The sequence below is a fragment of the Rhinoderma darwinii genome, chromosome 4 (assembly GCF_050947455.1).
Source record: "Rhinoderma darwinii isolate aRhiDar2 chromosome 4, aRhiDar2.hap1, whole genome shotgun sequence".
Classification (NCBI taxonomy): Eukaryota; Metazoa; Chordata; class Amphibia; order Anura; family Rhinodermatidae; genus Rhinoderma; species Rhinoderma darwinii.
In genome coordinates this window covers 18,002,519-18,021,608 of record NC_134690.1, presented here as the reverse complement: position 1 = coordinate 18,021,608, position 19,090 = coordinate 18,002,519, and the positions used below count along the sequence as shown (strand labels likewise).

Here is a 19,090-nt window from a genome sequence, read left to right as displayed (position 1 = left end):
TTTTACATTTTCATATCGTTTGATTTCACTGTAGGGTTTGAAGTGATGCTTTACGGTTCTTGTTATGGTGACCCTTGTCACAACGGTGGCAAAAAGTGAAACGGGGCCCCTCCCTCCTATTTCGGAGATAGAAAAGAGGGGAGTGCCATGAAGTGTTGTCAGAGTCCCATGGCTTGTCTTGTAAACCAGTCCTGGTCATCTCTCGAGTCATATCTCATGGTAGTTCATATAATTGCAGCCTCTTACTAATGTAATAACCAACTTTACACAAGTCCGCTTAGCGATAGCCTTAGGGTATGTTCACACGCAAAATCGGCTGAAAATGACGGAGCTGTTTTTGTAGTCTTTAACTTTTTTTCAGGTGTTTAGTCTAGAAGTTTTTGGAGCTGTTTTTCTATCGACAAACCGCTCCAATCACGGCTTTAGAAGTGACCTGCTCCTTCCTTTTACGCAGCGCTTTTTTACGTGCCGTTTTTTAAAACCGCGGCATAAAAAAGCGCCCTGTCTGAACATAATACCGCTTTTCCAATTGATTTCAATGGCCATATATTTGTAGGCATTCAGCTACCGTTTTTTCCAGACGTATTTCGAGGCGTTTACGCCCTGAAATACACCTGGAAACTCTGCGTGTGAACATACCCTTAGGCCTCATTCACACGAGCCTTGTAGAAAAGCTCAACATGGTTTCCTGTTTAACTCAATCCCGTTACTCTGCCCTGCAGGAAGTCACATGTGAACAGCCTATCGGTGGCCTTTGCATGTCCCTTCCTCTTCCTGAGCGGATCTAGTATTATAGGGTAACGCCGGAGGCTTGGTGCGGAGACAGATGGCATTACTGCCGAACTTCCCATTACCCATTCAGACCATGAAGAACACCACTAGGGCAAAGATCGTCCCTCATGCCTGGCGCACACCTGTAGGTTGACTTTTAGTAATACTAAAGGGGTTCTTCGCTTGCATATCCATTTCATGTTTTAGGAGGAGCTGACCAACCTGTTTTTTGTTTTTCGTATTTGCGTGGGGGCGGTGACTGCTTCCATGTTGGTCGTGCTCTCCACCCACCTGTCCTGGGCTGTTTTTAATTAGAACAGAATAGATTTGGGTCCTACCTGTCCGAGGCTCACTGTGTGCTAGGCCCAAGAGAGAGAGGTAAGTCTCCAAAATAGGGATACAATGTTTAGTTTAGGGACCCCCTGATAGAGGTCGCCTTGTCGTGGCAGGTGGGCTCTCACATTTTGATCAAACGGAGCGCTACGAACCTCACATTTATTAACATAACTATAGCAATAATGCAATAAAAATGTATAATAAACAATAAGTGTGTGTATATGTATATATGTATAATCTTAGCGCCTTAAATGCAAAGTTTCCCCCTGCTGGGACCCCTAGTGATCAGCTGTGATCTCCGGGGAAACCTGGCAGTAAGTGTTCAATTTCCCTGCAGTGCCACCACAGGGGAAATTAAGTATTACACAGTGTCCATTCATATCAATGTGTTGTCTGTGTAATACAGGACAGGTCCTCCAGAGAGAGACGCTCTGGCCAAGAGACGAGGACCCTGAACAGCGCCCCCCTATATTAACTCAAAATTCCCTAGGGGAATGGACTAGACTGGGCAACCCCTTTAAGGAATCACATAAACCGCAATTACTTAATACTTCAGAGCTGGCTAGATCACAGGAGCCTAGTAGTCAATGCACATAGAAATTTTTGTACTGAATTTTTTTTCCCATTAATCCCAATGAAAGTCCCTCTTTGGCTAATTTTTTAACTTTTATTTTTTATCAATTTTATGATGTCCCCCGATATACTTTGTTATCATCTTTGCTATCTTAAAAGACTTCCGACAAAAGACATTTATCAATAGGTTATGCAATAATTGTGTGATGCTTGGGACACCCACCTTTTTTGCGAGAACGGGTTCCTGTGACCCTAGTTTAGCTGAGGAAGCTAGCCAAGAGACGAAGGTAGAGCTGACCCTTAGAGCAGTGGCACGTGACCGAGTTCCACTCGGGCCGTTTTTAACAACATCCGAGTGGCACCCGATAGTTGTCACCGACCCAATCGCTTCATCGGGTCCGTGAAAACTGACCCGACTCTCCGATCTGTCCCAACTTTTCACGGATGGGACCCGGCCGGCACACAACGGGTGTGTACATTAGGCATTATAGTGGAAAGACCTTTTAATTCCACAGCGTTTGGTCTGGTATATGTCATTTAGTCACAAGGAGTCCCAGCACGCGTCAGAGCGACGGTTGTGGGAGTCGTTTGCAGTGTGTAAGGATAGATCTGTCTCATGTCCCTGGTCATTAAATATGGATGAAGTACATGTGTTGTTGAATCCCTTCAGTGGAGACGCAACGTGTTGACCTCTCATTCGATAACTCGTTTATTAGGAATTTCAAAAGACTTGAGGGTTTCATACCACGGGGCGCTCAACATAGTACGACCCATTAATTCTCCCCCATGCATACTGGATGCCCTAAACGGGTCCCCCGTTCATTTCTTAAAGGGGCCTTGACACCTACAGTCATTTGGAGCTCTTGGCTGGTGTGCACAAAAATGGAGTCAATAGTGAAAATGGGTTCATTGAGTCCTGAACCTCTTTTTTTTTATTTGCGTCGTATCGACATTTTCTAGTAGTTCATCAGTCCTTGCCCACAAAGGTTCTTAAAGGGCTTGTCCAGATTAGAACACCCATTTTGATACACCCTATTAGGGAATTATGAGTTAATAGAGGGGTCTCCCATATTAAGGATCTTCAAAGAGCGTCTCTCGCTCTAGAGAACCTGCTCGGCCTTACACAAACAGCACTGTGTAATGCTTCATTTCCCCTGTGGTGGCGCTGCAGGTCATTGTCAAGGGACTCAAGATTGTCCAAAGCGGTGCACCCCTTTAAAAACAAATTTCCTTTCTACGGGCTCTTACAGAAAGACTGGGGCCAAGGGCTAAATTCATATTAAACCACTTCATCTGAGGACCTGTAGGAAGAAACTGAAGATCTAAAACTGACAGATCAGTGGCCTCCAATCTGTTGCTTTCCAGCTGTTGCAAAACTGCATCGCCCAGTATGCTGGAAGTTGTCGTTTCACAACTGCTGGGGAGCCACGGATTGGAGAGCATGGACTTTGGATGATCTGCAGCAGTGAAGATGTTGTCAGAGTCAGATTCAAACCCATGACACCATTTCTTCTAACGACTGTGTCACCTACACAACTACGGACTTGGTAAAGGACACTAAACTGATGTCACGTGATCAGCCCAAAGTCTGAAGTCCTTATGCTTTGGTAATCTCATGACAACACTTCTTGTTCACGGTCGCCGTTCACATCAATATCTACATCCTTACTGGCAGTGGTTCTTGCTCTATAGATGTTCACATTGATGTGTATGGTGATTTATTTTTATTTTTTTAATGGAGGTTTCTACATTCAACATTTGTTATCTTCTCACATGTTTCTACACGCAGATTTCTTTGTTTTTAGATTATTAGACCAGTTTATATTTTTGGTGCATTTTGGGGCATTACTTCGGCTGCTTATTGTGTCGACAAGTATCGAAGACAACAATAATGAAGTGTCCTAATATGTGTCAAATAATAAAGCGTCAAATTATAACATAGAATGCTCTTCAATGGAAGGATTCTGCTAAAGTTGCAGGAAGGTGGTATATTAAAGTTATCAGTGGGTAGGAAATATTTATCCTGTTCGCTTCCAGTTTTTACTAAATACATTTACATTGACCCGTCCTGATTCTCATATCATTTTGGAGACGTTTACTTATCTTGTATTGGTCATAATTTATGTTGTTTTATACTCCAGTCACATCCAGAGCTGCATTAAAAATTTTCCTGGCGGCATGGCCTCACTTCTTGCTGACCCCTGCTTGTTCTGTGTCTGCTGAGAACACACTGAAAAGCAGGGTGAGGGATGTAGTATTTATATGCAGCTCTGGATGTGACTAGAGCATAATACATCATTCAACTTGTTACGTAATTGAAGCAAATTATAAGCAAGAGCCTCCGTGTTACCTGTAGATTCCTCGGATTGTGTTCTCTCTGCCTTAATTGGTGACCGTCCTAATTTCATTTCCCAGAACACCGCCCGCGTGCCGCAGAAGGAAAGTCTCCGCAGCAGATCACAGAGCGGCGTCCTCTTGTTAACATGAAAGCTGTGCGCCTTTTGAGTTGCTCTGTATTTTTTCTTTAAAAAAAATAAAATAAAATAAAATATGAAGCCTCCGGTTATTTAACTTAAAATCAAAAGTGAGGAATACCCACAAGTTCAGACGTTGCTTTATATCCTACTGCTTAATATTTCATCACCAGCCGGGATGGTCTGTGAATATATAGCGGAGGCGGAGGACACGGAGTATATCCTGGCTCCATCCCCCACCTTAGCGTAAAGCATGTCAATTGTATTTGCGGAATTGCTGCTTTTTTGTTGCGGGTTTTCCCCCATTGAACTCCAGGGGAGGTAAAACCCGCAACAAATAGATGCTGCAATTTTTGCGATGGAAAAACCGCTCTGTGTGAACATACCCTTAGGCTGGATTGACACGAGCATGTTCTGTCCATAAAAGACGGAACGTATTTCATAATTACAATACGGGACAGTTGTCCCGCAGCGAGGCAGGGACTCCTAGCGTCGTACATAAGTATGATGCTAGGAGCCCGGCACCCTACAGTGTGTTCGGTCCGGGACTTGCGGCCGAAATACGTTCCATCCTTTACGGACCGAACATGCTCCTATGAATCCAGCCTTAGGCCCCATGCACACGACCGTGCCCGCAATCAGTTGTCCGGGCATGGACAACCCCTTTAAGCTCATACATAACTAGGCAAGAACCGTCTACGTGACGGGTCCAGGGGAAGGCACGGCTTCGTCTTCATTGATCCCAGCACCAACTTCTGTATCCAGCGTCTAACATGAAATTATTGTCACTGTGCAATCCTCAATATTTAAAGTAAATTGTGCGCTGGTCCTCGCCGGCAGGCAGCGATCACTGATAATTTGCTTGTTTTCATCCTGTGATTGGAGGAAGGTTGCGAATGAAAATAGCAATTACTAAAGCCGTTTATATTATTAAGCGAAGTCATTCTTCTTTCTCTTCAGACACAATTGAAAAATGGTTGTTTCTGCACCAGATAAAAGCCGTATTTATGTCAGCAGCTGGTGGCGTTGGGTGGATCTAATCAGCGCTTTTATTTTGGTCGTGTCGTAGGGGAAGCCATTGAACTTCCTATGTGCAGCTGCATGGGGCGTCAATGGACAGCGAGTCCGAAAACCCGGCCTCGCTTATAAGAGGAGCCGCGTATGATGGATATACTAGTATATATATGTGTGTGTGTGTGTGTGTGTGTGTGTGTGTGTGTGTGTGTGTGTGTGTGTTCTGATAATGTAAAGATAAAACATAACAATATATATATACACGTCTAGACATTATAAATATATCCACCTATATACAATAACTATACACGCCCAGACATTATAAATATATCCACCTATATACAATAACTATACACGCCCAGACATTATAAATATATCCACCTATATACAATAACTATACACGCCCAGACATTATAAATATATCCACCTATATACAATAACTATACACGCCCAGACAGTATAAATATATCCACCTATATACAATAACTATACACGCCTAGACATTATAAATATATCCACCTATATACAATAACTATACACGCCTAGACATTATAAATATATCCACCTATATACAATAACTATACACGCCTAGACATTATAAATATATCCATCTATATACAATAACTATACACCCCCAGACATTATAAATATATCCACCTATATACAATAACTATACACCCCCAGACATTATAAATATATCCACCTATATGCAATAACTATACACACCCAGACATTATAAATATATCCACCTATATACAATAACTATACACGCCCAGACAGTATAAATATATCCACCTATATACAATAACTACACACCCAGACATTATAAATATATCCACCTATATACAATAACTATACACACCCAGACATAAATATATCCACCTATATACAATAACTATACACGCCTAGACATAAATATATCCACCTATATACAATAACTATACACACCCAGACATTATAAATATATCCACCTATATACAATAACTATACATGCCTAGACATTATAAATATATCCACCTATATACAATAACTACACACGCCCAGACATTATAAATATATCCACCTATATACAATAACTATACACGCCTAGACATAAATATATCCACCTATATACAATAACTATACACGCCCAGACATTATAAATATATCCACCTATATACAATAACTATACACACCTAGACATTATAAATATATCCACCTATATACAATAACTACACGTCCAGACATTATAAATATATCCACCTATATACAATAACTACACACCTAGACATTATCAATATATCCACCTATATACAATAACTACACACCCAGACATTATAAATATATCCACCTATATACAATAACTATACACGCCTAGATATTATAAATATATCCACCTATATACAATAACTATACACACCCAGACATTATAAATATATCCACCTATATACAATAACTATACATGCCCAGACATTATAAATATATCCACCTATATACAATAACTATACACACCCAGACATTATAAATATATCCACCTATATACAATAACTATACACTCCCAGACATTATAAATATATCCACCTATATACAATAACTATACACGCCCAGACATTATAAATATATCCACCTATATACAATAACTATACACACCCACACATTATAAATATATCCACCTATATACAATAACTATACACGCCTAGACATAAATATATCCACCTATATACAATAACTATACATGCCTAGACATTATAAATATATCCACCTATATACAATAACTACACACGCCCAGACATTATAAATATATCCACCTATATACAATAACTATACACGCCTAGACATAAATATATCCACCTATATACAATAACTATACACGCCCAGACATTATAAATATATCCACCTATATACAATAACTATACACACCCAGACATTATAAATATATCCACCTATATACAATAACTACACACGCCCAGACATTATAAATATATCCACCTATATACAATAACTATACACACCTAGACATAAATATATCCATCTATATACAATAACTATACACGCCCAGACATTATAAATATATCCACCTATATACAATAACTATACACGCCTAGACATTATAAATATATCCACCTATATACAATAACTATACACACCCAGACATTATAAATATATCCACCTATATACAATAACTATACACGCCCAGACATTATAAATATATCTTCCTATATACAATAACTATACACGCTTAGACATTATAAATATATCCACCTATATACAATAACTATACACGCCTAGACATTATAAATATATCCATCTATATACAATAACTATACACGCCCAGACATTATAAATATATCCACCTATATAGAATAACTATACACGCCCAGACAGTATAAATATATCCACCTATATACAATAACTATACACGCCTAGACATTATAAATATATCCACCTATATACAATAACTACACGCCCAGACATTATAAATATATCCACCTATATACAATAACTATACACTCCCAGACATTATAAATATATCCACCTATATACAATAACTACACACCCAGACATTCTAAATATATCCACCTATATACAATAACTATACACGCCAAGACATTATAAATATATCCACCTATATAAAATAACTACACGCCCAGACATTATAAATATATCCACCTATATACAATAACTATACACCCCCAGACATTATAAATATATCCACCTATATACAATAACTATACACGACTAGACATTATAAATATATCCACCTATATACAATAACTATACACCCCCAGACATTATAAATATATCCACCTATATACAATAACTATACACGACTAGACATTATAAATATATCCACCTATATACAATAACTATACACCCCCAGACATTATAAATATATCCACCTATATACAATAACTATACACGCCAAGACATTATAAATATATCCACCTATATACAATAACTATACACGCCTAGACATAAATATATCCACCTATATACAATAACTATACACACCCAGACATTATAAATATATCCACCTATATACAATAACTATACACGCCCAGACATTCTAAATATATCCACCTATATACAATAACTACACACCTAGACATTATAAATATATCCACCTATATACAATAACTATACACACCCAGACATTATAAATATATCCACCTATATACAATAACTATACACACCTAGACATTATAAATATATCCACCTATATACAATAACTATACACACCCAGACATTATAAATATATCCACCTACATACAATAACTATACACGCCCAGACATTATAAATATATCCACCTATATACAATAACTATACACTCCCAGACATTATAAATATATCCACCTATATACAATAACTATACACGCCTAGACATAAATATATCCACCTATATACAATAACTATACACACCCAGACATTATAAATATATCCACCTATATACAATAACTATACACAGCCACACATTATAAATATATCCACCTATATACAATAACTATACACGCCTAGACATTATAAATATATCCACCTATATACAATAACTATACACCTAGACATTATAAATATATCCACCTATATACAATAACTATACACGCCCAGACTTTATAAATATATCCGCCTATATACAATAACTATACACGCCTAGACGTTATAAATATATCCACCTATATACAATAACTATACACACCCAGACATAACTATACACGCCCTATATACAATAACTATACACGCCTAGACATAAATATATCCACCTATATACAATAACTACATACGCCTAGACATAAATATATCCACCTATATACAATAACTATACACACCCAGATATTATAAATATATCCACCTATATACAATAACTATACACACCTAGACATAAATATATCCACCTATATACAATAACTATACACACCCAGACATTATAAATATATCCACCTATATACAATAACTATACACGCCCAGACATTCTAAATATATCCACCTATATACAATAACTATACACGTCCAGACATTATAAATATATCCACCTATATACAATAACTACACACCTAGACATTATAAATATATCCACCTATATACAATAACTATACACACCCAGACATTATAAATATATCCACCTATATACAATAACTATACACGCCTAGACATTATAAATATATCCACCTATATACAATAACTATACACACCCAGACATTATAAATATATCCACCTACATACAATAACTATACACGCCCAGACATTATAAATATATCCACCTATATACAATAACTATACACTCCCAGACATTATAAATATATCCACCTATATACAATAACTATACACGCCTAGACATAAATATATCCACCTATATACAATAACTATACACACCCAGACATTATAAATATATCCACCTATATACAATAACTATACACAGCCACACATTATAAATATATCCACCTATATACAATAACTATACACGCCTAGACATTATAAATATATCCACCTATATACAATAACTACACACCTAGACATTATAAATATATCCATCTATATACAATAACTATACATGCCTAGACATTATAAATATATCCACCTATATACAATAACTACACACGCCCAGACATTATAAATATATCCACCTATATACAATAACTATACACGCCTAGACATAAATATATCCACCTATATACAATAACTATACACGCCCAGACATTATAAATATATCCACCTATATACAATAACTATACATGCCTAGACATTATAAATATATCCACCTATATACAATAACTACACACGCCCAGACATTATAAATATATCCACCTATATACAATAACTATACACACCTAGACATAAATATATCCACCTATATACAATAACTATACACGCCCAGACATTATAAATATATCCACCTATATACAATAACTATACACGCCCAGACATTATAAATATATCCACCTATATACAATAACTATACACGCCCAGACATTATAAATATATCCACCTATATACAATAACTACACACGCCTAGACATAAATATATCCACCTATATACAATAACTATACACGCCCAGACATTATAAATATATCCACCTATATACAATAACTACACACGCCTAGACATAAATATATCCACCTATATACAATAACTATACACGCCCAGACATTATAAATATATCTTCCTATATACAATAACTATACACGCCTAGACATTATAAATATATCCACCTATATACAATAACTATACACGCATACATTATAAATATATCCACCTATATACAATAACTATACACCTAGACATTATAAATATATCCACCTATATACAATAACTATACACGCCCAGACTTTATAAATATATCCACCTATATACAATAACTGTACACGCCTAGACATTATAAATATATCCACCTATATACAATAACTATACACACCCAGACATAACTATACACGCCCTATATACAATAACTATACACGCCTAGACATAAATATATCCACCTATATACAATAACTACATACGCCTAGACATAAATATATCCACCTATATACAATAACTATACACGCCCAGACATTATAAATATATCCACCTATATACAATAACTACACACCCAGACATTCTAAATATATCCACCTATATACAATAACTATACACGCCTAGACATTATAAATATATCCACCTATATACAATAACTATACACGCCCAGACATTATAAATATATCCACCTATATACAATAACTACACACCCAGACATTATAAATATATCCACCTATATACAATAACTATACACGCCTAGACATTATAAATATATCCACCTATATACAATAACTATACACGCCCAGACATTATAAATATATCCACCTATATACAATAACTACACACCCAGACATTCTAAATATATCCACCTATATACAATAACTATACATGCCCAGACATTATAAATATATCCACCTATATACAATAACTACACACCCAGACATTCTAAATATATCCACCTATATACAATAACTATACACGCCAAGACATTATAAATATATCCACCTATATACAATAACTATACACGCCCAGACATTATAAATATATCCACCTATATACAATAACTATACACGCCCAGACATTATAAATATATCCACCTATATACAATAACTATACACGCCCAGACATTATAAATATATCCACCTATATACAATAACTACACACCCAGACATTCTAAATATATCCACCTATATACAATAACTATACACGCCAAGACATTATAAATATATCCACCTATATACAATAACTATACACGCCAAGACATTATAAATATATCCACCTATATACAATAACTATACACGCCCAGACATTATAAATATATCCACCTATATACAATAACTACACACCCAGACATTCTAAATATATCCACCTATATACAATAACTATACACACCCAGACATTATAAATATATACACCTATATACAATAACTACACGCCCAGACATTATAAATATATCCACCTATATACAATAACTATACACGCCTAGACATTCTAAATATATCCACCTATATACAATAACTATACACGCCTAGACATTATAAATATATCCACCTATATACAATAACTATACACGCCCAGACATTATAAATATATCCACCTATATACAATAACTATACACGCCCAGACATTATAAATATATCCACCTATATACAATAACTATACACGCCCAGACATTCTAAATATATCCACCTATATACAATAACTACACACCCAGACATTCTAAATATATCCACCTATATACAATAACTATACACGCCAAGACATTATAAATATATCCACCTATATACAATAACTATACACGCCCAGACATTATAAATATATCCACCTATATACAATAACTACACACCCAGACATTCTAAATATATCCACCTATATACAATAACTATACACACCCAGACATTATAAATATATCCACCTATATACAATAACTACACGCCCAGACATTATAAATATATCCACCTATATACAATAACTATACACGCCTAGACATTATAAATATATCCACCTATATACAATAACTATACACGCCTAGACATTATAAATATATCCACCTATATACAATAACAATACACACCCAGACATTATAAATATATCCACCTATATACAATAACTATACACGCCCAGACATTATAAATATATCCACCTATATACAATAACTATACACGCCCAGACATTATAAATATATCCACCTATATACAATAACTATACACGCCCAGACAGTATAAATATATCCACCTATATACAATAACTATACACGCCTAGACATTATAAATATATCCACCTATATACAATATATACAATAACTATACACCTAGATATTATAAATATATCCACCCCCAGACATTATAAATATATCCACCTATATACAATAACTATACACGCCCAGACAGTATAAATATATCCACCTATATACAATAACTATACACGCCTAGACATTATAAATATATCCACCTATATACAATAACTATACACACCTAGACATTATAAATATATCCACCTATATACAATAACTATACACGCCCAGACAGTATAAATATATCCACCTATATACAATAACTATACACGCCTAGACATTATAAATATATCCACCTATATACAATAACTATACACGCCTAGACATTATAAATATATCCACCTATATACAATAACTATACACGCCTAGACATTATAAATATATCCACCTATATACAATAACTATACACGCCCAGACATTATAAATATATCCACCTATATACAATAACTATACACCTAGATATTATAAATATATCCACCTATATACAATAACTATACATGCCCAGACATTATAAATATATCCACCTATATACAATAACTATACACACCCAGACATTATAAATATATCCATCTATATACAATAACTACACGCCCAGACATTATAAATATATCCACCTATATACAATAACTATACACCTAGATATTATAAATATATCCACCTATATACAATAACTACACGCCCAGACATTATAAATATATCCACCTATATACAATAACTATACACGCCCAGACATTATAAATATATCCACCTATATACAATAACTATACACCTAGATATTATAAATATATCCACCTATATACAATAACTATACACCCCCAGACATTATAAATATATCCACCTATATACAATAACTATACACGCCCAGACATTATAAATATATCCACCTATATACAATATATACAATAACTATACACCTAGATATTATAAATATATCCACCCCCAGACATTATAAATATATCCACCTATATACAATAACTATACACGCCCAGACAGTATAAATATATCCACCTATATACAATAACTATACACGCCTAGACATTATAAATATATCCACCTATATACAATAACTATACACACCTAGACATTATAAATATATCCACCTATATACAATAACTATACACGCCCAGACAGTATAAATATATCCACCTATATACAATAACTATACACGCCCAGACATTATAAATATATCCACCTATATACAATAACTATACACGCCTAGACATTATAAATATATCCACCTATATACAATAACTATACACACCTAGACATTATAAATATATCCACCTATATACAATAACTATACACGCCCAGACAGTATAAATATATCCACCTATATACAATAACTATACACGCCTAGACATTATAAATATATCCACCTATATACAATAACTATACACGCCTAGACATTATAAATATATCCACCTATATACAATAACTATACACCCCCAGACATTATAAATATATCCACCTATATACAATAACTATACACGCCCAGACATTATAAATATATCCACCTATATACAATAACTATACACCTAGATATTATAAATATATCCACCTATATACAATAACTATACATGCCCAGACATTATAAATATATCCACCTATATACAATAACTATACACACCCAGACATTATAAATATATCCATCTATATACAATAACTACACGCCCAGACATTATAAATATATCCACCTATATACAATAACTATACACCTAGATATTATAAATATATCCACCTATATACAATAACTACACGCCCAGACATTATAAATATATCCACCTATATACAATAACTATACACGCCCAGACATTATAAATATATCCACCTATATACAATAACTATACACCTAGATATTATAAATATATCCACCTATATACAATAACTATACACCCCCAGACATTATAAATATATCCACCTATATACAATAACTATACACGCCCAGACATTATAAATATATCCACCTATATACAATAACTACACACGCCCAGACATTATAAATATATCCACCTATATACAATAACTATACAAACCCAGACATTGTAAATATATCCACCTATATACAATAACTATACACCCCCAGACATTATAAATATATCCACCTATATACAATAACTATACACGCCCAGACATTATAAATATATCCACCTATATACAATAACTATAAACGACTAGACATTATAAATATATCCACCTATATACAATAACTATACACGACTAGATATTATAAATATATCCACCTATATACAATAACTATACATGCCTAGACATAAATATATCCACCTATATACAATAACTATACATGCCTAGACATAAATATATCCACCTATATACAATAACTATACACGCCCAGACATTATAAATATATCCACCTATATGCAATAACTATACACACCCAGACATTATAAATATATCCACCTATATACAATAACTATACACGCCCAGACAGTATAAATATATCCACCTATATACAATAACTACACACCCAGACATTATAAATATATCCACCTATATACAATAACTATACACACCCAGACATTATAAATATATCCACCTATATACAATAACTATACACGCCTAGACATAAATATATCCACCTATATACAATAACTATACACACCCAGACATTATAAATATATCCACCTATATACAATAACTATACATGCCTAGACATTATAAATATATCCACCTATATACAATAACTACACACCCAGACATTATAAATATATCCATCTATATACAATAACTACACGCCCAGACATTATAAATATATCCACCTATATACAATAACTATACACCTAGATATTATAAATATATCCACCTATATACAATAACTACACGCCCAGACATTATAAATATATCCACCTATATACAATAACTATACACGCCCAGACATTATAAATATATCCACCTATATACAATAACTATACACCTAGATATTATAAATATATCCACCTATATACAATAACTATACACCCCCAGACATTATAAATATATCCACCTATATACAATAACTATACACGCCCAGACATTATAAATATATCCACCTATATACAATAACTATACACGTCTAGACATTAGAAATATATCCACCTATATACAATAACTATACACACCCAGACATTATAAATATATCCACCTATATACAATAACTATACACACCCAGACATTATAAATATATCCACCTATATACAATAACTATACACACCCAGACATTATAAATATATCCACCTATATACAATAACTATACACGACTAGACATTATAAATATATCCACCTATATACAATAACTATACATGCCTAGACATAAATATATCCACCTATATACAATAACTATACATGCCTAGACATAAATATATCCACCTATATACAATAACTATACACGCCCAGACATTATAAATATATCCACCTATATGCAATAACTATACACACCCAGACATTATAAATATATCCACCTATATACAATAACTATACACGCCCAGACAGTATAAATATATCCACCTATATACAATAACTACACACCCAGACATTATAAATATATCCACCTATATACAATAACTATACACACCCAGACATTATAAATATATCCACCTATATACAATAACTATACACGCCTAGACATAAATATATCCACCTATATACAATAACTATACACACCCAGACATTATAAATATATCCACCTATATACAATAACTATACATGCCTAGACATTATAAATATATCCACCTATATACAATAACTACACACGCCCAGACATTATAAATATATCCACCTATATACAATAACTATACACGCCCAGACATTATAAATATATCCACCTATATACAATAACTATACACGCCTAGACATAAATATATCCACCTATATACAATAACTATACACGCACAGACATTATAAATATATCCACCTATATACAATAACTATACACACCTAGACATTATAAATATATCCACCTATATACAATAACTATACACGTCCAGACATTATAAATATATCCACCTATATACAATAACTACACACCTAGACATTATCAATATATCCACCTATATACAATAACTACACACCCAGACATTATAAATATATCCACCTATATACAATAACTATACACGCCTAGATATTATAAATATATCCACCTATATACAATAACTATACACACCCAGACATTATAAATATATCCACCTATATACAATAACTATACATGCCCAGACATTATAAATATATCCACCTATATACAATAACTATACACTCCCAGACATTATAAATATATCCACCTGTATACAATAACTATACACGCCCAGACATTATAAATATATCCACCTATATACAATAACTATACACACCCACACATTATAAATATATCCACCTATATACAATAACTATACACGCCTAGACATAAATATATCCACCTATATACAATAACTATACATGCCTAGACATTATAAATATATCCACCTATATACAATAACTACACACGCCCAGACATTATAAATATATCCACCTATATACAATAACTATACACGCCTAGACATAAATATATCCACCTATATACAATAACTATACACGCCCAGACATTATAAATATATCCACCTATATACAATAACTATACACACCCAGACATTATAAATATATCCACCTATATACAATAACTACACACGCCCAGACATTATAAATATATCCACCTATATACAATAACTATACACACCTAGACATAAATATATCCATCTATATACAATAACTATACACGCCCAGACATTATAAATATATCCACCTATATACAATAACTATACACGCCTAGACATTATAAATATATCCACCTATATACAATAACTATACACACCTAGACATTATAAATATATCCACCTATATACAATAACTATACACGCCCAGACATTATAAATATATCCACCTATATACAATAACTATACACACCCAGACATTATAAATATATCCACCTATATACAATAACTATACACGCCCAGACATTATAAATATATCTTCCTATATACAATAACTATACACGCTTAGACATTATAAATATATCCACCTATATACAATAACTATACACGCCTAGACATTATAAATATATCCATCTATATACAATAACTATACACGCCCAGACATTATAAATATATCCACCTATATAGAATAACTATACACGCCCAGACAGTATAAATATATCCACCTATATACAATAACTATACACGCCTAGACATTATAAATATATCCACCTATATACAATAACTACACGCCCAGACATTATAAATATATCCACCTATATACAGTAACTACACACCCAGACATTCTAAATATATCCACCTATATACAATAACTATACACGCCAAGACATTATAAATATATCCACCTATATAAAATAACTACACGCCCAGACATTATAAATATATCCACCTATATACAATAACTATACACCCCCAGACATTATAAATATATCCACCTATATACAATAACTATACACGACTAGACATTATAAATATATCCACCTATATACAATAACTATACACCCCCAGACATTATAAATATATCCACCTATATACAATAACTATACACGCCAAGACATTATAAATATATCCACCTATATACAATAACTATACACGCCTAGACATAAATATATCCACCTATATACAATAACTACACACGCCTAGACATAAATATATCCACCTATATACAATAACTATACACACCCAGACATTATAAATATATCCACCTATATACAATAACTATACACACCCAGACATTATAAATATATCCACCTATATACAATAACTATACACGCCTAGACATAAATATATCCACCTATATACAATAACTATACACACCCAGACATTATAAATATATCCACCTATATACAATAACTATACACGCCCAGACATTCTAAATATATCCACCTATATACAATAACTACACACCTAGACATTATAAATATATCCACCTATATACAATAACTATACACACCCAGACATTATAAATATATCCACCTATATACAATAACTATACACACCTAGACATTATAAATATATCCACCTATATACAATAACTATACACACCCAGACATTATAAATATATCCACCTACATACAATAACTATACACGCCCAGACATTATAAATATATCCACCTATATACAATAACTATACACTCCCAGACATTATAAATATATCCACCTATATACAATAACTATACACGCCTAGACATAAATATATCCACCTATATACAATAACTATACACACCCAGACATTATAAATATATCCACCTATATACAATAACTATACACAGCCACACATTATAAATATATCCACCTATATACAATAACTATACACGCCTAGACATTATAAATATATCCACCTATATACAATAACTATACACCTAGACATTATAAATATATCCACCTATATACAATAACTATACACGCCCAGACTTTATAAATATATCCACCTATATACAATAACTATACACGCCTAGACATTATAAATATATCCACCTATATACAATAACTATACACACCCAGACATAACTATACACGCCCTATATACAATAACTATACACGCCTAGACATAAATATACCCACCTATATACAATAACTACATACGCCTAGACATAAATATATCCACCTATATACAATAACTAT

General features: G+C 33.4%; 1 protein-coding gene and 1 long non-coding RNA gene across 2 annotated transcripts in view; both read left to right on the top strand.

Annotated features, from left to right (window-relative positions):
• Window positions 1-19,090, top strand: part of XKR6 (XK related 6) — a 276,743-nt gene that overhangs the window by 14,500 nt on the left and 243,153 nt on the right. The gene's annotated exons all lie outside the window — the stretch shown is intronic.
• LOC142759047 (uncharacterized) lies at window positions 1,082-4,229 on the top strand. The gene is made up of 2 exons (XR_012883049.1): window positions 1,082-1,149; window positions 4,096-4,229. It is a non-coding gene; the product is annotated as an uncharacterized LOC142759047 (long non-coding RNA).